The following is a 20,918-nucleotide window of genomic DNA, read 5'->3' as shown; positions in this document are numbered from 1 at the left end:
TATACCATTAAGAAAATGATCAACCCAGCAGCCGTGAAACTGGATTTACCACCTAATCTACACATCCACCCGGTATTCCATGTGTCCCTCCTGAAACCAATGCAACCCGGCACAACACGGATTAGGACACCACCTAAGCCCATACTTGTTGACGGAGAACCAGAATTCGAAGTCAAAGATATCTTGGACTCTAAATACTCTAGGACCAAGCTATACTATCTTGTCGATTGGAAAGGATTTGGACGACAAGATAGAATCTTGAAGCCCAGTGAGAATATCCACGCACCACGTCTAATCAGGAAATTCCATCGGAACTTCCCAACCAAACCTGGGCCAGACAGAAGGAACACCATGGGAGGGGCCTTAGGGGGGAGTGCTCTCATGACCCTCGGCCAAAACCCCCTCTGGCAAACCCATTGGCCAGGTGGAGTCAGGGCTCGGGCCTCTAGAGCATGGCATCCTCTTCAAAAGCCCTCATGGGGCCAGTCCTGGCGCCTATGGTGCCAGGCTCATACACCATGAACAACAATGTTCTTGGGAACTACTTTATTGTATTGTCAGCCAACATGGAGGCATCCACATAGCTTGGTTCCTAAGAACCAAGCTATGCGGTGTAGTGTTTTGGGTGTGGCAGGCCTGGAACTACTTTCCCTGGTACTACTTTACCTGGGCTATATAAACCACACCCTGACTGCAGAACCTGCTTCCTGTTACTTTGCAGCTTGCAACGTGACGCTCACCTTGTCCAGCTATTCCCTCGAACCTCAGAGTAGCAGAACCTGCAAGGAGACAAAAGGAACATCATTAGCAGCAGCATCTTACCTGCAGTCTTGCTCTTTAAACACTAGCAGCTACTGAGAACCGCTTCCTCGAATCTGCACGCCTCCCGGACTGAAAGACCTGAAAGAGGAAGATAGAGGCAAGAGACATTTACAAATTACGAACTGCTCAAAAGGCTTACCTGGCTGGTCGCCTCTCGGCTGGCACCACTCTGGACATTCCACTCGCGCTGAAGAACACTGCGACCTACAAGGAAGGAAAACAAAGGTTAGCAAAGGCAAGACTTCGCAACGCTGCGCATAGCGCTTACTTACAGCATCATAGTGCTCTTAATGTTACCAGCGGGGCTCAACCAAGCCAGTTCGCCGCGCGGAAGATCTGCATACCTGAGGGAGAAAAAAGACATTTTAAACAAAGAAAGGCATGCAGGATAGCAACAAAACTAAAGAACAGCAATAAGGCCTAACTGAACAATATCAAACGGCCGGGCGTCAGTGAAGTAACTAGACCGCACTAGCACATGAAAGACAGCATGCCCCTGCAAAAAAGGCAGGACGGAGAGCACGCCTAATTCTACCACAAGGCAGAACCTTCCCCGCAGACCACATCAGGGCAAAGCTGAGAAGCATACCAGCGAGTAACCCAGTCGGGTGGCGTCCCTGGGGATACCAGGTAAGTGTAACAGGTTTATGTCCTTTATACGATGGTTTAATAAAAAGGAAACAGGAAATGTATTCTTGTTGTGCTTCATTGTTTCTTCTTGTTGCCCCAATTTCCTCCCTCCAAATGACTATATACAGTATTTTTTTTACTGGTCTATGCCCTTAATTTCCTTTTTTTAAATTATTAATTGGCTAATCCAAGTTAGCCCTACATAATCATTACACAATCAATGCACAACAGAATACAAACATTTTAAGTTAAGCAACAAACACATTTAAGAATCAATCAACAATCACATTTAACAAAACAGTCATGTTTAAAAATAGGAAAGTAGAAAATATATATAATTAAGATGTAATATCAGTGAAAGTGTTCTATTAATTCTAATGTTATAAATAATGTACATGTGCCAGAGATTTAGAAAAACTCTGATTCGGATATCACGATTCTTTAATCGGAACCACCTCAATGCTGCCCAATTATTTTAGAAGGGAAATTGTCAAACTGACCTCCTGGCCGCTGACCACCCGATCCCAAAACTCTTTAGTATTCAGCCTGCAAGGGTCATTTATGAATCTGCCAAAGTACCTGCATCTCTTATCATGTAGGACTTTGCATTCTGATATGAAATGTTCTGTACTCTGAATTACACCCGCAACATTACACATTACATTACATTGGAATTCCCTTCCTCCTGCTCTAAGGGAAGACCTCCCCTACCGGCAATTCAGACACAATTTGATTCAATGGCTAAAAGATCATGATGTCTAATTCTCACCCTATTGACTTCCAGGATCTTATGTATATTTTGTATACTTGTTCCACCTGATTTATGCCATACCTGCACTATTGTAAACCCATTGCATATACCTTTGCGATTCTGTAATATTACCTGTATTCTTAAACGTACTGTATATAGACCTGCAATTCCCTGACAATACATATTCACAGCAATGTAACCGCCGCTGTACCCCTTTGTCTAATCTGTACTTTGAAGTAACCTAAATTGACTCTGTAACCTAAGTTGAACAACCCTCTTTTGCCTTCGCGCCCGAATACCCCTGGGTCTGGTGCGCAATATAAATAAAACAAACAAACAAGGAACAGCCCTTGGTGGGAGAATTTGCCCTAAAACGGATTGTGATAATATCTTCAGTTTGAATTAGATTCAGTCTAAATATAAGGAATTACAATCTCTGGAATGGATTTGGAAACCTAACAAGATACTTTGGCAGACACCCCACTGGTTTGTCGCAAGAGGGAAAAACTTTTATATAGGCTGAAATTCTGCATTTGTTTAATCGTGCATTCACAGTCCTTCCAGAACAAAAGCTTTTTGGCTAGAGTGAGCAGAGACGTTAGAATGTTGGGAGCCACACTAATGTCCGCTAATATGACTTCTACATATATACAAAAACGGCCTATAGGTCTCTTCTGATTTTTCTCATGTGCGTCCATTACAAAATCATTAAATGGGGACCCTAACGGGGGAATTAGCAAGTTTCTGTATAGTAACAGGACTTTACAGTGATACCAACCATTTAAAGAGATCAAGCCTAGCTCAGAACATAGCGACCGATGGGCACACAGGTTGGCAAATTAAGTACTTTCTTTCATATCAGGGTACATCTGGGATTCAATAACATCCCAATCTATCTCAGAAGCAGAATAAAGCCCTTTAATTTGAATCTTGTTTGGATCATTTCTTAATTAAAAAGTGGAAAAATGAGTTTGCCTAAATGTGGATTTTCTACCTGCATTGAAATACCCGTAATGTTAATCTTACCATGCGTCAACCTGCTGGGCTTCTTTACATAGCCTTTACCCTAACCTTTCAATTTCTTATTTTTATGGCACTTTATGGGGTTATTCCGCAACCCCCCCTTACTACCCTCTTTTTGACCATGCTAATTCGAATGGATTGTGTCCTCCCACATATTCCTCATCTTAGATATCTTGTCTCCCAGCTTTGCTGCTTCGGAATTTGTTTTTCACCAGAGGGTGCTGTGTTCGTGGCCGCAGAGTCGTAGTCCCTCGAGGGCCGCCCTCGACGTCATCCGCTGTATAAAGGGCTCGAGCCGCACCCGTTACCTCAGTTCCGTTTTTCCGAGCACTGCTTCGTGTCACAGAACGGCGCATCAGGTTTTTTCTCGACGATGTCCTTGTCATCTACTCCAACCACACCCAAGATGGGTTTCAAAAAATGTCTGAAGTCTGGTAGGAAAATGTCAATTACCGACCCCCATCAGAAATTGCCTTTGGTGTCTCAGCCCTGACCATCGGGTTGACGAATGTGGTTCCTGTCAGGCCATGTCCAATAAGGTTTTTAGGGAACGGAAAGGTAAGCTGGCGGTGGGGGAGGAATCTTATAGGTCTTCGAAAAGACAAAAAGATTCAGGAAAATCTCGACATGGGTCGAGGAGGTCGAGGTCCAAGAGTCGCTTGAGGAAATCTTCCTTGTCTTCGTCCAAGAAGTCAAAAAAGCGACGTCACAGGTCTTCTTCCTCCTCTTCCTCCTCGTCTGAGAGAAGGGTGACTTATCCCTCCAAGCACGATTCCCCAGAAAAATGGGAGGCCTTTAGGGCTTCAATGCTTAAAATATTTGAAAAAGCGGCCTAGACCCCCCCGCCACCTCCCCGAAAAAGCCACGTGGAGCTCATGCCCCCGCCCACTCCAAAAGTGACAGAGGGAGATCAAAGACCAGGCACGCGAGATCCGACAAACAGTCGAGAGTGTCTTCAGGAGAAAGTTCTCTGACACCTCATGTAAAGGCAAAACCAACGGTGCATAAATCGGGAGTAGCGGAATCAACGTCGAAGTCAAAATCCAACTTGACACAGTCCACGACAATAACATCGAAGCCGTCAATGAAAATGGCGTTGATACCTTCGACAGTGTCAAAGTCTACTTCGACGGCATCAAAGCCTCCTTCGAAAACGTCAAAGCCAGCGTCCATACCTTCGACGCCTTTATCGAGGCATTCCTTAATACCGATGCCAAAGTCGACGCCATTGTCCAAGCCTAAATCGGTGCCACACCTTTTACCAGAAAAGGTTTTCCAGCCTCGACCCAGGCAGGAATTTTTCAGATCTATGACATCTATTTTTGAAGAGCAGTCCTCTGAAGAGGATGTAACTTCAGCTGGGGTTAGGTTTGGAGCCAGGGAGGTTCCTGAAGAGTTAATAGACCCAAATACCAAGATGACAGATCTTTATGATGGTCTTCAAAATGCCAGTGGCCTAGACACTTCCCCAGAAGTGGAATTTGGGAACCAGACCCTGCAGATCATGCAGATCCTGGGTATAGGAGCCTCATGGGAAGGGTCATTGATTTCATGGGTTGGAAAGCATCTTCCCCAAGTTTTGACCAGGATGATATTACCGATATCCTGACTGAGGGACCTCAAAAAGATCCTGTACTCCCTTTCCATAAGGCACTGCAAAAAAAGGTGATGAAAAATTGGGATACCGCTGATTGGGGTTCGGCAGTAAATAAAAATGTGTGGCAAAGTACAGACCATTTCAACAGATCCTGAATATCTATCTAAACATCCCTCTCCTGAAAGTTTAGTGGTACAAGCTGCAACCTCCACTAGGCAGTCATCTTACCCTTCAATAACACCAGATAGGGATGATAAAAGAGCTGATGCTTGAGCCCGGAAAGTCTTTTCTTCGGGCAGCATGGCCCTTAAATCAACTAATGTAACTTGCACTTTGGCAAGATTTACATACACCCTGTGAGACTGTATGACAATAGTGGTGATAGTGAAATATGGGAAAGAGGCTATGGAGGAATGCCTCCAGTCAGGACTGGACACTGCCGATAGTGTAAACCGGTCCATGGCATCTAGCACGGTCCTACGCAGATTTGCATGGCTGAGAAAATCTGACTTTGCACCTGATGTGCAGTCCAGATGACACAATATGCCCTTTGACGGCTTGAGGTTGTTCGGCAGCAAGGCGGACGAGAGCTTGGAGAAGCTGCAGACCTCGAAAGCGGCAGCGAAATCACTCAGCGCCGCTATAAGACAGCCTCAACAACACTCCTATGCAGGCTCATCTTCCAGGAGGAGTCGTCCCTTTCGTTTCTACTCCTCTTTGTGAAGAGGGAGGGGGCAGGCCAGTCAGAGGCCAACAGAGAAAACCCCTTGTGATGGAAAGGGGAGAGGTGCTAGATCAGCCCCAGCAGTGGCTACTACCTCCTCAGCCACTGTTGCAGCCGCTGCAAAGCCACTTTGAGGTCTTCACCCACAAGACCCCAGTGGGAGGCAGAATCACTCGGTATCGGAACGAATGGCAGGGAGTTACGTTAGATGCCTGGGCGCTAGAGATAGTGATCCATGGTTACTGCCTTCCTTTTCAACAAAGACCTCAAGATCATCCACCACAAGCGAATTCTGTCAAGATTCAAGACCCGCTCCTTGGAGATTTCAACTCTGCTAGAGAAAGGCTGCAATAGAACATGTACCTGTAGCGGAGAGGAACAAGGGTTGGTACTCCCTGTATTTCCTCATTCCCAAAAAGGACAGAGGATTGAGACCCATCTTGGATTTAAGAAATGTGAACAAATTCCTCAGGAAGGACAAGTTCAAGATGGTGACACTTTCTCAGTTCCTTCAGGCTCTTCAGCTTCAGGGCTGTCTGGTTTCGTTCGACCTTCAGGATGCTTTATTTCATGTGCCAATCCATCTCAAGCACAGAAAGTACCTGAGGTTGGAGGTTCTCACTATCAGTTTCAGGTTCTGCCATTTGGGCTGACCTCCGTCCCGAGGGTTTTCACCAAGCTGATGGAGGTAGTGGCAGCAAGTATCGGGAGAAGGGGGATTCACTTTACCCTTACCTGGATGATTGGCTAATCAGGGCAAGTTCACCCGAACGAGCCCTGGAATATCTGGCCATGACCTGCCACTTCTTACACAGACTGGGCTTCTTCCTCAATTACAAGAAGTCACAAAGGATTCCAAGCCCAAGACTCCAATTCATCGGAGCAGTCCTGGATACTTCCTCAGGGAACGCCTCACCTCCCGAGGAGAGAGCTCACCACATTCTGCAGATGGTAACAAAATTTCAAAATGCCCAACATCTGCCGGCATTCGATTTTCTAAGGTTGTTAGGCCTCCTGGCATCCTGAATTTTTCTGGTGCCAGAGGCCAGATTGAGGATGAGATCCCTTCAATGGGCCCTCAGGACTCAAAGGTCCCAATTTTCGGGGGAGATGTCAGATCTTCTGCGAGTCCCGGCCATAGTGTCTCAAGATCGTCTATGGTGTGCTTGCAAGTAAAATATCCTCAAGGGAGAACCTTTTTGGCAACCATGGCCGGAGATAACAGTAATGACAGATGCCTCACTCACGGGGTGGGGAGTCCACACCAACGATCTTGACAATCAGCGGTCGTTGGTCTCCATCGGAGTCCAAACTACACATCAACCTTTTTGGAGCTGAGGGAATCAAACTAGTGCTGAAGGCCTTTCTGCCCTCTGTACAGGGAAGGAATGTCCTGATAATGACGGACAACACAGTGGCCATGTACTACCTCAACAAGAGAGGAGGCGCTACCACTGTGCAGAGAGGCAATGCAACTCTGGTTCTGGGCAATACAAGAAGGAATCTCTCTGCCGGCAGTTCACCTAGCCGGAGAGCAAAACACGGCGGCGGACGCTCTGAGCAGTCAGAGCACAGTATCTCACGAGTGGGAACTAGCTCAGGAAGTCCTTCAAGAGATCTTTGCCCTTTGGGGAACCCCTCAAGTGGATCTGTTTGTGACCAGTGTCAACAGGAAATGCGAACTGTACTGCTCAAGGAAATTTCCCCCAAGAGGAGCTCTAGGAGACGCGTTCGTGGTGGTCTGGGTATTTCCGCTCCTATACGCGTTTCCTCCAGTCCTTGTGATTCCTCATGTAATCAGGAGGTTGAGAAAGTTCGGAAACCATGATCCTAATTACCCCCGATTGGGCCAGGAGGACGTGGTACCCGGACCTTCTGGACATGTCCATCTGCCCTCCAATACGTCTTCCACAAAGAGAGGATCTTCTCTCGCAAGAGGAAGGTTGGGTTCTCCATCTAGAGGTCATGACACTCAGCCTTCACGCATGGTTTGTGAGAGGCTCAGATATATGGATTGGGACCTCCTGGATGACGTAATGGAGATCTTGCTTTCGGCCAGGCGGGAAGCAACAAAATCCTTGTATCGGTGTCGTTGGAACAAATTCAGTAACTGGTGTAGGGATGAGAATGTGGATCAATTTTTATGTAATGACAGTACTTTCTTACCTCTTACACTAGGCCAATTTGGGCTCCATGTTGGTACTATAAAAGGATATTTGGCAGCGCTATCTATCTTTAAGTGCTCCTCGAAAGAGGTGTCCTATTTTAAAATGCCCTTAATCATTCGATTCTTCAAAGGGCTGACACATGTGTACCCTGCAACACCTTTACAGGTGCCCATCTGGGATTGGAATTTAGTCTTGAAATGTCTTGTGTGTGCCCATTTCAAACCCTTACATTCTTGCCCGTTAAGACTTCTCACTCTTAAAAACAATTTTGTTAGTTGCTATAACGTCAGCCTGCAGGGTGAGTGAGTTGCAGGTGCTCTCATGTAAGCCTCCTCACACCATTTTCCATAGGGACAAACTTATTCCAAAAGTCAAACCATCCTGCTTGCCTAAGATAGTCTCTGATTTCCATCTGCCACAGAAAATCACCTTACCTTCTTTTTACCCTCCTCCACATGCTAGTAAGGAAGGATTGCACAGACTGGACCCAAAAATGGCTCTCAGTTTCTACATTTCCAGACTGGCAAATTTTCGACAATGTGACCAACTATTTGTTGAGTATACTGGACACAAATTGGGCCTTGGAGTGTCTAAACAAACTCTATCGAGTTGGATAATTCTAGCAATCTCAGAGTACTATAAATTTGCTAGGAAAGAGCCTCCAGATGGGTTAAGGGCTCATTCATCCAGGGGTATGGCAACTTCCACGGCTCTTCAGAGGGGTGTCCCGGTGCAGGATATTTGTGCTGCGGCCAACTGGTCGTCAATGCACACTATTGTGAAGGATTAATGCTTGGACTCTAAATCATATCAAGAAGGACTGTTTGCAAAAGCTGTCCTTCATACAGTCCAGGATTGAAATTTCTGGTACTCCCTCCTCCAAATTCTTACTGCTTTGGGAGCCTATCTAAGATGAGGAATACGTGGGAGGACACAATCAATTTGAAGAACAAGTTACCAACTGTAACATTCTTTTGCTTGGATGTTCCTCCCACGTATTCCTCATCGGCCCTCCCAACCTACCCCTCCGTACAGTTTACGCCAGTTGCACTCGAACTTCCTTAAGAGCCTGAGGACTTAAAAGCCTGATCAACTGCTGCGACCGTGAACAATGTAAAAACAGAACTGAGGTAACGGGTGCGGCTCGAGCCCGTTATACAGCAGATGATGTTGATGGCGGCCCTCGAGGGACTACGACTCAGCGGCCTCGAACACAGCACCCTCTGGTGAAATGTCTTTTCCGAAGCAGCAAAACTGGAGACAAGATATCTAAGATGAGGAATACGTGGGAGGAACATCCAATCGAAAGAACGTTACTGTTGGTAAGTAACTTGTTCTTCTTTACTGGTCACTAACTGACTAGTTCTAAATTTAATTCTACTAACTGTTAATCTCTTTAGTGTTATAGAATGTTTCTTATATACATATTTACCTCACCATATTTTTTTCAGTTAAATGTATATATTTTTTTTAATAATTCATTGTTTTTGGTTTAAATCGTGCATATTCATACATAATTTTCAGTTTTATATTTAAAAGCTCCCAAACCTATATCTTTAAGTCTTACTATCTCTAGACCTAAAACTGTTGTCTACCTTTCATTGTCACAATGACTTCTTAAATGATAATTGTAGGCATTAAACAGTTAGAATGCTTTTCTTAAATCTTTTTTTGTGTCTCACAATGGTGTTCACGTTTTATGCTGACGTCTTTTGGACCAGCTAAATCTTATCCATTGTGCATCTCTTCTGAAGTGCATGTACCTTGTGTTGGAAGTGTTTTCTTAGACCTTGGGTTCAGGAAGGTTAATACAGATCTGTGTTTCAGACATATTCTGTATATACTTGAATCTCCCAGTGGTAAATACAGCAAAGCATTCAAGGCTATATTTTCAAGAGGGACACGGTGGAGAAAAGGTATAGAGTAACATAGAACGCAATTAAGCAGACATGTTAAAATATACTCTTTGTATAGCAGTAGCTGAAACAGTGTGCCATAGGTAACTGGAGTTATGATGAGCCTAAATTCTTCTCCCATGTGGCCAAGGGAAGGCAGCCGCTACCTGATCCCAACCCTGGAGGTGGTACTGACTGGGTGGATCCCATGGGAGAAGGCCATCAAGGGAATGTGAGTGCTCCGTCTGGAGAGACACTGTATTCATCCTCTTCTGAGGGTCAGGGTTCCCTAATGCCTGAATATCTGATGGCAAGTTGTCATAGTAACGCCTCCTCTCCCAGACTTACCCAAGATACAAAGTATAAGATTAATTTTGGTAAACAGGAAAACAGTGTGTATATATAGGGGACATGGAGCTAATGCAACTACTTTTAGTAGTTATGATTTTTTATTCGGTTTGGAAAAACCTAAGGAAAAAACATTACCTCCTTTAAAAGCTCCCCTGAAGATATATCCTTTGACCCTCTTAAAGTAGATAAAATTATGTTAAAACAACTAAGAACATTGTGGACTTCAAGTCCCAGAATGATCTTAGTACTGAGACGAGGAAGAGGAATGCAGAGTTACCCACACCTGACCGGGACCTTTAAACATTTAAAGGCCCTTCAGGTGCATATTAATGAAAGCAGGGGAAGCAGGAGAAGCACTGGGAGCTATGTGAGCAGCAGAAGCCACAGCAGGAGAAATCAGAAGCTGGGACCGACATGTTATCAGCAGCAGGACGCTGTGCAGAGCAAGCACAGAAGGTCGGATCCCCAGTAAGTTGCAGAGGACGAGAAGCAGGAAACAGTGTAGAGGCCTGGAAACCCCAGAGCGGAGATAGGCTCTCCGAATCTTGCAACTTGCTTCAATGAACTGTTGTCACCAAAGCGCGTGTGGAACAGCGGGTGATCCCGAGACAGCCAGCGGGCAAACCAGAGCTGTCAAAACGTCGGCGAGGGTCTGATGTCACGGAGGCAGAAGCAGCAAGTCTGCAGGAGCCGCCAAGAGTTGGCCTACTAGAGGTAACCATGGGGGCGCTCCAAAATAGACAGCTGGGTACACATTTTGAATACCGAACCATAAATCAAGCGGAATAATATTGTAACCCGTATTGCCAAGGCTAAAGGGGACAATAACTTAACAAAGTGAATATACTCTCCCACAAGGGAGACATCGAGCAAGAGACTATTGTAACAAGCATTACCAAAGCATATAGGGGGCAATAACTAAGCAAAGTAAATATAATCTTCCAAGATGGAGATGGCAAATAAGAGAACACTAAAACCGGTATTACCAAAGCCAAAAGGACACACTAAAAGAGACAAAGGGATATCACTTGCTTAAAGAGAGATCCCACCAAGGGACACTAACATTGATTGCCAACAGTCAAGAGGTTTCATGAAGAGAAATCGTACTGCAGGACAAAGGCTCTCCCTGTATAAAGGATTAGGTGGGATAGGAGTATAAACTGCATTGCCTAAGGCCAACTGATGCATATGGCAAGTATTGTCCTTTTGTACTGTGTAAAAGAAGTTGTGATCCAGTTGTGCTTAAAGTCAAGAGACTGAATCAAGAAGCAGTTGTTGATTTCTCTTTCCCCATTGATGTTTTAAATGTAGAAAGATTGGAACAAACCTCACCACAGACTACAAATAGTAGTGTTAGGAGTTGTTATCCTGACAGGAGAGTACACCAGGAAAGGGACAATTAGAGGTTAGTCCTGGCAAGCGAGTGGACCAGGAAGAAGATGATTTAAAGTACTAAAAAGTAGTAGACGGTTGTGGTGGAAGAAGTGACAATTCTACCAATGTATTTTGATGAACTGTTATGTAAACCATCCTGGCAAAACGGTGTTGCGCATGAAGAAGAAATGTGAGATGATAACAAGTGATTTGCTTTCAGAGTGGAGGTTATTTACATTGACGTTTGGTTTGACATCTGAAGAGAGAACCCTTTTTGGTTTACCAAGCAAAGATTGTTGAAGCTCTGATAATTGTTTTTAAGATAACACATTCTTGTTAGAACTGAATTAGTAAACTTAAGCAAGACAAAGGACATTTTGGAACTGTGCATTTTACTTGGCTAATGAAATAGAACTTTGGGTTTGAAACCTCCTGAATTGATCCAGGGGAAGGGGATCCAACCCAGATCACAAGGATCCTTGTTTATTGTGTTTCTGAATTTGAGTTGTTGTGTAAAGCTCACATTGCCAGACATTTACTTTGTTTTGTTGTATGTATATTAGTGTGAGGGACAGGTACCTTTGGATATTAGCTCATTTTCCATTAGCCTTAGTGTGTTAGGTAGGGAATCCTTGTTAGGCTAGGGAAAGAAAGGCCTTCATCTCATCTTTTATTATTTAATAAAATGGCTTCTTGTGAGGAAACTCTACTTGTCTGTCTCACATTTCTGACCCCTCACAGTGTATAGTTGTTTTTGAATTATTTTATTCTGTGTGTTTATCAATGTTAAGATGCATTTTCGGAACCAGCCTTGTGGAAGGGCTCTGAAAGGCCTCTTTAATTGATGAGCAAGTTAATTGACACTTTGATTTAGCCAAACCCTTTCAAGAACTGAGCGATACAGCAGACTTCAGGAGCTATGGTGGCAGAGTAGTAGCACAGTTAACACAAAATAGAGAACTAAACTGCTCTAGCAAGTCACCTCTTCGCATTAGAGATCAGCAGCTGCAGGATGATGGGTATTGTGCCTGAAACTTTTCTAAAACTCAAAACAGGGACTGCTGCACTGGACATGCCCTAGCTGAAGCTGGTCAGCCCACAGGATGCTTCCGAAAGCTTCTTGGGGAGGATGTTTGTGCATGGGTCAGGACTGGTTGGTCCCAGGGTCGAAGCACTGACAAGATCGATCCAGAGACAGGGCTTTACCGGGACTTGGCTGGAGGCAATGCTAGGTATCTTCAACAGTCGCCTGCTCTTCAGCAGGCTGACATTTTTCATAGGGGTCTTGGCTGCAAATGAGGATCCGCAGATAGACTGGAAGTTTCCTTTAATCCCACATTTGAGTTAGGGTCACCCCAACCCACTAATGCTATTGATCGGCACCATTCGAACTGGCAAGGGTGGTCCAGCCATGAACAGCTTCTTTCCTCATATCTGCCCAGCAACAGACCTATCCCTGGATTCAGTGTGGATTGGGACTAAACCGTTCCAGCCCTCGCATCCAGCCATTTGTTGATACTCCTGTTATGTCTGGGAAACTAGAGGTTTTGCACAGGAAAAGTCACAGCTTTTTTGAATATTTGAAATGGCATTATGTGGAAAAATGCAAAAGTGCACGTGTGGGAAAAAAAAAACACAGTAAAAAATAATCTGCTGCCAACAGCCTATCTTGGACACATCACAAAAGTAACAAATGGTACTATATGGAAAAGGGGTGCTAAGTACCAATTCAGTACTATAATGTAGCACTTCACTCTTAAGTTGTGTGCTACATTAAAACAAAAAGGAATCTATCAAAGGTATACTGAGCCCCGAGCACTCGTAGTCTTAGGGACTGCTCAGTGCCCCCAAAACAGATGAGCAGAGCAAGGTAAAGCAAAACATGCTTTACTTCACTCCTGACATTAAATGTGCGGCTGATAAAACATACAGGCCGTTCCCTGCCTTTGTAATCCACCTGTGAAAGTACTACTCCTATACATGCACAATAAATGGGTTCTGATAATGAGGTCCTAAAACAGGGCCCTAACTCAGTGAATCCTTTACGCTCTGCAAGACCTTCTTACACTTCTCCGTCCAAGCTACCTTTTTAGGTTTCTTGGGAGTGGTGACAGCAGTCATAGTGACAGACATGGTGCAATAGTCTGCTGTGAAATTCCAATAGTACCCAGTGAGGCCTAAAGGTCTTTCACCTGTGTTTGGGTGGATGGGGTCTCCCAGTAGTGTACTACTTGTGTCTTTGCAGGGTAGAGTTTGAATCTTGACCCCACCAACTTTGTGCCCAAGGTAGGTCACTGCGCACTGTCCCATCTTACTGTCACACTCACCTGGGTCTCTGCGGGAGCGCTGAAGCCTTCCGGACTCTTCCCCTGGAGTAGTGGAGTGGTACTACTGGTATCTGTTGAGAGAGAAGCGAGTTGCTCAGTTTGCCTGAATATGGCCGAAATCCCCCTTTCCCTCCTCCTGTGTGTGCACTGTGGTGGATGTGTAGGGATTTGGCTCACCCTTAGAATAGATTGGGCGAGCTCTCCATCCTGAACTAGGCAGGGGCGCTGTACCTCTGAGACCTTAGGAACTCCGTTAGGTTCGGGGAGTTTGCTGATGTGCTTGTTCCTGGTGGCTAGTAAGTTCTAGTTCCTGGTTACTGGTAAGTTCAAGTTCCAGTTGCTTCGCTGGCTCGAGTTATGTTCTGCAGGTAAGATATAGTTCCAGAGTGCAGGTAAATGAGTTCTTGTTCCAGTTGCGTCACTGGTTCGGGTTATGCGTGCAGGTAAGTTCTGATTCCAGTTACTTCACTGGTTCGGGTAATATGTGCAGGTAAGTTCTGATTCCAGTTACTTCACAGGCTCGGGTATTCTGCGCGTCTTTGAGATCCCTTGCTATGCGGTGAGTTCTGCGTGCGGTAGGCCAGATGATTGCTAGTTTTAATCCTGTTCTTTCTTTCTTCACAGGTGGTTCGCGGCGGTTCTCGGAAGGGATCCGACCAGGGAGGTGTGCAAAAGAAGTCTGGGCGCTACCTTCAGGTTTTCCAAGATTCAGGTAAGTGATGCTGCTGACTGCACGCACGTTCGCTGAAACTGAGAAGGTGTTAACAGGTTCTGCTTTTTCCTTTGCTGTCTTCACTTTCAGATGCTGGGATCCAGGGTGTGCATGCGGACAAGATCGAGGAGGAAACAAGTCGAGGATCGCGGTAAGCGTGTTGCTCGAAGCCACAGTAGCAACACGAAGCATGGGTCTGCCTTTGGGCACGGCTTATATAGCCGACCACTCCCAGAGGCTGGAACGTGCCTTGGTATTTGCAGGATTCACAGGAAGTCCCTCTGGGGCCATCTTGAGTGTGCTGGAAGTATGCCTGGGCCAATCAGAATCCCTAAAGGGGGCCGGGCTACCTGTGCGATGCATTTGAGTACAAGAGTGTGGAAAATTGATGTTTGATGCCTGCAAGGCGTGTTTGGCCTGCCAGGCCTTAACCCATCTTGCTCCTTCCTGTTCCCCAGCATATATGACACTTACGTCTGGTAGACTCTGTGGTCATGTGGGTCTGTTCAAAGGCCTGCAATACTCTTAAGATGTTCAACATGTTCTTCCCATGCTGAGACAAAGACTGCAATTTCATCCAAGTGTCCATGCAAAAATCTTCCAACCCATTCACAACGTGGTTTACTAGCCTTTGGAAAATAGCAGGTACATTCCTAAACCCAAAGGGCATTACCATGTACTTTTAAAACCCCTTGGGTGTAGAGAATGTAGTTTTCTCCTTGACTTTCTTTCAGGAATATTTGCCAATATCCTCTGGGTAAATTAAATATGCTGAGGTACTTGGCAGCACCCAGCTTTTCCACCAACTCATCAGTTCATGGTAAGGTTTTGGTATCTGTCTTGTGTGAGAAACCAAAGGGTGTCACACTTACTAGTCTCCGGGTATCTCTCTCTCAGGTGGCCAGGGCATGGCCATCGCCTTTGGATCCAGACCCTGGAGTTGGACCAGTGCGGGAGGATCACCTAGGTGGGGGTCTTCAGGGAGTGAGGGTGCGGCAACTGTTGGTGAGATGCAGTATTCCCCCCTTTCCCATACCCATACCCCACCCTGTTTTTTAGGATTCTCCAATGTCCCAACTTCCCTCCCCCCAAGTCTATAAACACTGGGCTGAGGAAGAGGGCAACTGAGGGTAGAAAGGCTAATACTTACTTATCTCATTGGACATGTCCCGCTAATCAGGACAAAGTCAAGCATTTGACTTGACTTCAATCAAATATATCTGATACCCATTAGCTCTCCCCACACAGATAAAGGACGGTACATAGAGACACACACTGAGAAAGGTGGAAAACAAGAAGTAGCAGATCTTCTGGGGCATAGGCAAACCCATTAGAGCAGGACGACCGATCGAGGGATTAGGGCAAAGGGTAGAGAAATCCTGAAGTTCCCTGCAGGAGGCTGTTGCCCCCGGGAAGCCGTGACGCAGAGAAATCCAAATCGCTGACAAGAAGCCTACATTGTGTTTCAAGGACGCCAGCGACCCTCCCGGGTGAAAGACCGAGTTGGGGACGCGAGGCCAAGCCTTTGGTATTAACCTTGACTCGTGAATCAAAGCTGCAGAGACAAGAAAGGAACTTGCACAACCAGTGAATTAGTGAAAAACATGAAAGGCCGGTCTGTGTCAAGGAAAGATTGAAGTCGCAACAGTGTATCTCACAATTAAAGGTTGCGCACATGCTGATGAGACGCGAATGAAAGCAGACCAGTGATGAACCTTTACTTTATGGATAACTGTGAAGCCAGTGATACAGAGTAGCAGAGTGGTCCGGAAAAAGGAAGTAGCCCACTCGAATGTCTCTGCGAAATATTTGATGTCTTGTTATGAAGCGGCAAAGTGAACAAACTCTGAAATGCGCGATGGTCAAGATTAACCCCGGGTGAAAGGGGAAGTGAAAAGATGAATGCTTTAAGAGAAAGATTTCTTTGAACTTTTGTGCTTGTGGTGTGGAACTACCAAGACCAAGAGACAATGGGGCAAATAACAAAGGGAGAGCTGGGGTGAAAGTCAAAGTGTTCCTGCAGAGGTCTACAGTAAAAGCCTCACACATTTGAAAGTCTTTGACGTCAGTGATGTGTCTGACCGCGACTGAGGGAGACCAGGAATATGAAATAAGTTAGGGAAGGGAACCCCTAAGGAATGTAAATAAAGCTTGAGGAAGGGAACCCCTGCAAGCGCTGTGATTGCAAGGTCTGAGCCCGGCTGAGGGAGCTCTGTGTTGAATCAGATACTTTTTTGGTTGAAAGGTCTGAGCCCGACTGAGGGAGACCTACATGAACTATTGATGCCTTGAGAGGTCGAGCGAGACCTACGTGAACTTTTGTTGAACTTTTGAAAAGCTTACGTTAACATGGAAGGCCCAGCGTGCCTCGACCCACGTTTTCAACTGCCTTTTTTTGTTAACCTGAGCCAGATTGTGTCATCCTGTTTATGGGGGCCGCCTTACTCTGTGCTGTCCAACGTGTGGAGGAGAGCTTACTCAGACACCTTGATCCTTTATGTTGTAACACTGACCTTCCTTTGCATACACATTCTCCTTTTTCACACTTTTTGTATAAGAGATAGGGCAGGCATTAGGTTTTGTTAGTTTAGGCCGTTTTTGATTTGACAAAGACTGACTAGGACTGTGTTTTCATTATTTGATGGTAGAAATGACTCCCATCATAGATATATGGCAGAGTAGGAGTTTTTCCAAACCCAAAAATTTAATAAAGGCTTTGAACTTGTAACTCTTCTGTCAGTGTCATCCTTGTGATACCATGCCTCCCTTACACTTGGCAACAGCATTAAGGGCCATAGACTCTGCCGAAAATCTCAAATTAGAGGTGCATACCTTGTTAGTATGAAATCCACTGGGGCTGTTCAATGCACTAATGGAGGGCTCTAGCAGCCCAAGGTCCAACATTTTGTTGACCTCAGACTTAATGTGACACCTTACTGTCTGAAATTCTACAACTCCTAATCAGTACTTAATTTGTGAGGGCTCAGCCGTAGAATTTATTTCTGAGCCCTGGCACTTATTGTCTCAGACTCAGATTGATTATGAAGTAATGATAGCAAGAGCATCCATCAGCCCCAATGAGCAGGTGTGAGATGTACTTTAACCCCAAATGTGTCGACTTTGTGGTGAGCAGCTGTGGGTGGTGGCAGCAATGGTGGGTAACTGCCCGCCTGCAGTGTCACAAGCGTGCTAGAGGAAATGTATTATATATTTTCTTACAAATTAAGCACTGCTCCTAGTCTTTATATGAACATTGACCCAGTATCAATATCAAGTTGACACTAAGGTGTTACAAATGGAGTTAGTGAATGAAAATAAGTTGGCAAAATGACCAAACAATGTTTTGATCTCTTAGTGTTACTTTAGTGTCAGTGTCATTTGAGGGGCTAATCGGGCACCTCAAATGGAACCATCAGAAGAGCTGCTTTGGGAATAGATCAGGTAGAGTCTTAGAGTCGTCTTTTTTGCAATTTCTCCCATTTCTTTCCTACAGATTAATGCATTCAATCTATTTAAATGGAACACTGCAGGATCCTGTTTGTGGCATCCCAGATCCATTAAATAGTTGACCTCACCTAGTCAATCATCAACTCTGTAAGGGCCTGACCATTTTTCCTGTGAGGCTGTGAGCCTTATAGGGTCCATGATCAAAACTCCCTGGCCATGGTAAAAATGAACATGTGAGGCTTTACAGGCCCGCAGCTTTCCATTGGTGTCTTCCATCCAAAGAGCCATTCTCCTCCTAAGGCCCAACCATATTTAATGTGGGTGAAGTAGAGGGGGGGTGGTCCCATTTTTCCTTCAGCAGTGCCAAAGGGAGTCTGACTGGGTGGCTAAAAAGAAGCTTAAAAAGGCTCAATTCAACCCCTCTTGTGGCACCTTTTTGGGCATGCAAGAGACATTGGAGTTGGAGCTCTCAGTTGCTCCTCTGGGGCTTTTCAAGTGCTCCAATCATGTGTTTTGATGTCCTATCATTCAACTATCATTGGCGTTTGGATGAGAGGCTGAGGAGAATTTGTAGGAAACCCCACAAACCTTGCACATTCATTTGATGTAATTGGACAGGAAGTGTTTCTCCCCACCAGACATAACTTCTTTAGGGAATTAAAACCTGTTAAAAATACCAAGCAGGGCTTTTGCAACTGACTTGGCAGTTAGTATTATTTAGGATGGTTTCAGGATATGTAATGGCAAAGATACCCATGCTGCCTGGGGATGTTGGAAGGTCCAAAAGACCAACAATATCAATCACCACCCACTACAGGTAGTGGTATCAATGGAGCCTGGATCTTTGCCTCTACTTTGCCAGACAACTGACTAGTGGGAAAGCTCCTGCAGAGGTTTTCTATCTGCACCCCATCTTAGGCCAGAAGAAATACATGCTTAATTTCGGCCCGCTTAATTCCGTTATGTCTTGCAATTGGAACTGCATTTGCCAACTCAGGCGGAAGGTTCTCACAGACTGGGGTACCCACAACTTCCTGGGGTATCCAGATGTGGACTCATTGGGGTTCACTGTACAGGTGTCCATTGTCCCAAAAAATCATGTTTGCCAGAGGACTCCCCTCCAACTCGAAACATAGCCTTCCAAAGATGGACTCTCTCTGGCCATTACTGTGTTCTGCACTTTAGGTGCTCCGTTGTGCAATAAAAATGCGGAATTCAAGGCTCCTTTTAGAGCCCAGAACCTCTGACAACACCTCCACCTTGTCAGGTTCAAGCACTGGGCCAAGTTCCGCGATAGTAGTTGCACGTTCTTTGGGGAGAGAAGATTTCTTCCTCTTCAAAATATTTGTCTTCTTTTTGCTTTTGGGTTTCTCCTGTATCTTAGGAATGTTCCTGGCAGCCTTTTTGGTCTGTGCCCCTAACGAGTCCTAGCTCCTTGAGGTCATTCTCCAACAAATCTCTACCTGGAACTTGCCTCTACACGCTCATAGGAATCCTTACAACCTGTCCATTTACTGGTAGCGCATCATACATTAATGTAAACAATTAATGGGGAGAATAACACATGATGGGCCTCGGGGGAACTCTGACAAGCTTCTATGTGTTTACGGATGTGGAATCTACCATACTTCATCTGGCCCCAGTGTCCCTGATAACGGTGGACTCCTGGACATCTATCAGTACCCTATCCTTTAAAGAACAATTTATAATATCAGCGATGGAGGCACATAATGCAGCAACCTGTTGCTAGCAGGACCTCAGGGATATTAGTGTAACTTCTGCCCAACGCCTCTGTGCACAGAGTCAGAGGAGAAGGGTGTTGCTGTGAGTATACTTCTTTCTTCAGAAGGGAAGGCCAAATCCACATTGTGACCATCCAGGTTCTTAACCTTATGTCTGAGGTCCCCTTTCACATGATCTTGCTCCACAAGCAGCACAAGATCCAGGGGCTCTGTGCATGTAGTGAAGCTTATTGTGGCTTGACTATTGTTTAGGATGGGGAGTACCACTACTCTTTCCTTAATCCCTATGCAGCTTGCCCCCTTATACTTTTTGTGGGTTTTTATAGGGTCTAGTTTTTTTCATATGACCCTCCCACATTCTCATTTGTTTCTGTCTCTCCTCAAGCTTGTAAGAAGCCCCCTTTGTCCCTATGGATGAAATAGCTCACTTTTTTAGATCTGCTAGATGCTTCTTTAACTTAGAGGAACAAGAAGCAAACATGTGTTCCAGAATTTGCTCATGCCTTCAAAATAGTCAATTTATGGCATTCAATTGGCCTCATTGCGAGGCTGGCGGTAAAGCGTTAACAGCACTGGTAAGGATGCCGGTGCCGTTAACCCTTTAACGCCGCATTCCGAGGTCCCTTAGCGGGAGCTGCTAAGGGACCAGGGAGCTAATAACGGGCCCGTAATTTACGGGCCCGTTATTAGCTCCCTCCCTATTCCCATTGAGCCCTATGGGGGCTCGAATGGGAATGGTTTTCTGAATGGGGACTTACCGGGTCCTCCAAGGTTGGAATGACCCGGTAAGTCCCCATTCAGAGAACCCGCACCCGGACACAAGTTTGGAGGCAGCCATGGCGCTAATAGTGCCATGGCTGCCTCCAAACTCGTAATGACCCCCAATGTGTTTAAGAGAGCCATTCACATAGGTTACCCAAGAGACAATTCGCCTTTTACTTGTGTCTCTAAATTTCTTAAAGTATTGGTCAGGAGTCTTCTCAAATTAAAAGGGTAGCTGATTTTCTTTAAAAAAAATCTTTTCTATAAGGTACTGGCAACCAAAGGATGGGACTGCATCCACTCTGTGGAAGCCCACTGAATATACAAGCATTCTTATCAGACTCTTCAGCTTCTTGCACCTCGCAAGCAAATTCAAACTCAGTCAACCATTCAGTTATATAATTTTCTTCTTTTAGACATTCAACAGATCCTTTGGGAACCTGCATGTGTAAAAGGTCTAATACCCTGGCCCTGAAAAGAGAGCATGCTATCCTCCTCAGTCTGGTGTGCACTAGAAAGAAATCCAGAGCCAGTCCTACCCCTGAGGAGGACTAGGGCAGGTGAGAAAGACCCTTTTCATATCCCCTGGCTTG

General features: G+C 45.3%; 1 protein-coding gene across 5 annotated transcripts in view; it reads left to right on the top strand.

Annotated features, from left to right (window-relative positions):
* The window catches only part of U2SURP (U2 snRNP associated SURP domain containing), a 1,877,492-nt gene that overhangs the window by 921,456 nt on the left and 935,118 nt on the right, over positions 1 to 20,918 (top strand). The window lies entirely within an intron of this gene.

This window comes from Ambystoma mexicanum, chromosome 10, assembly GCF_040938575.1.
Source record: "Ambystoma mexicanum isolate Mex_15411 chromosome 10, UKY_AmexF1_1, whole genome shotgun sequence".
Classification (NCBI taxonomy): domain Eukaryota; kingdom Metazoa; phylum Chordata; class Amphibia; order Caudata; family Ambystomatidae; genus Ambystoma; species Ambystoma mexicanum.
This window is presented reverse-complemented; position numbering and strand designations above follow the sequence as displayed.